Genomic DNA, 1,642 nt, shown 5'->3' with positions numbered 1-1,642 from the left:
CACACACACACACACACACACACACACACACACACACACACACACACTCCTTGAAGCTCAGAACCTTTAATGAGTCTATGACCCTCTACTTGAAGCCTCAGGTCAGGGTCCTTCTGAGGAAAGTGCCTAGAGACAGGAAAAAAAACAGGGGCTGCCCCTTATCATAAGCATGCAAATATTATGTTTCTGTGACAACCAGCTGGGCACAATTTACAGACATTTGAAAACTGGCAAATCCAAGAGTGGGGGAGGGCTGACATGGAAGGAAGAGAGTAAAGTCTCAATTGACATGCTTCTAATAGAGTTGATCTGGCAGAAGGAAAGAGTGGGGGGGGGGAGTTTTCATTTGGAGTAGGCCATGAAGATGCCCCCTTGCCCACATGCCATGGGGGGAGGGGTTGGAGAGGTTGAAAGTATTGATATTGATGAGTCCCTTTGAGTACTGCAGGGTACTTACAAACTCTATCTAATCTGACCCTCAAAATGACCATGTGAGTAGAGAACAATTATTATATCCATTTTGCAAATAAGAAAAACAGAGGGTTTGGAGAGCTCACCCATGGTCACATTCCTGATAAGGAAATGGCACGTAAATGGTAGAACTCACCTAACTCTGAGTTTATTTCACTCTATTTTGTTTAGGGTCAGTTTGCATAAAGATGCTGTCCTCCAAAATGTCACTCTAACACCAAGGTCCTTATTCAGGGGTCTGGGATCTTGATTATTTTTGCTTTTGGGGGGGGGAGGGCAGGGCAATTGGGGTTAAGTGACTTGCCCAAGGTCACACGGCTAGTACGAGTCTGAGGTCAAATTTGAACTCAGGTCCTCCTGACTCCAGGGCCTGTGCTCTATTCACTGCACTACCTAGCTGTCCTGGGATCTTGATTTTTAAAAAATATTTAGATAACTATTTCAAAAAAATCGGTCTCTTTTAGAATACTCTGTATTTTATTTTATGCATTTTGAAGCATGATTCTGGAAAAGGGCCCCATAGCTTTTATCTGACTACCAAGGGAGGGGGGGGGGGATCATGACACTCATAAAAAAAAGCTTAAAACCTCTGCTCTAGTAAATCACCACCATACCCTCCAGCTTCACCTCTTGGCTTGCCAATAGACTCTAAGACTCCTTTCATAGAATATCACATTTATAAAATTTTATGACTGCAAGGAACCCTTAAAGTCACCCAGATAGCCCTCTTCCTTTCCTTTTCAAGAGGAGGAAATTGAGGACCAAAGAAATGAAATGATTTCCCTAATGAATTTATTTAGGAAAAGAATTCACATTTTCTGACAGCCAGTCCAATTATCTTTCCACTTGTGTTACCTGTTATTTGAGCCAAGAGAAAACACACACACACACACACACACACACACACACACACACAATGGAATCTCTCTTACTTGGCAAAATGTTTAAAAACTATTCTCTTCTTACCATCCCTCCCTCCCCACACATATTCCATTTGGCAATACCAACCGCAGCTGGCATTAGTTGGTGGCCCAGCCTTTGATAGTTCTGGAGAAGTGAAGATTGCCAAAGGCCATTGTGTCAAGGCTTTGCCCAATCACTGCCATTTAACTCCTGGCCCCTTCCAGCTTTTCATCTCACTGCTGGTCTTTTTGATTTCAACATACCTGGG

General features: G+C 43.1%; 1 pseudogene; it reads right to left on the bottom strand.

The window, feature by feature from the left end:
• The window catches only part of LOC138151118 (folate receptor alpha-like), a 115,774-nt pseudogene that overhangs the window by 5,404 nt on the left and 108,728 nt on the right, over window positions 1–1,642 (bottom strand).

This window comes from Petaurus breviceps, unplaced genomic scaffold (genome assembly GCF_028583685.1).
Source record: "Petaurus breviceps papuanus isolate PSGF00001 unplaced genomic scaffold, PetGlider_PUasm1.0 90895, whole genome shotgun sequence".
NCBI lineage: Eukaryota > Metazoa > Chordata > Mammalia > Diprotodontia > Petauridae > Petaurus > Petaurus breviceps.
This window is presented reverse-complemented; position numbering and strand designations above follow the sequence as displayed.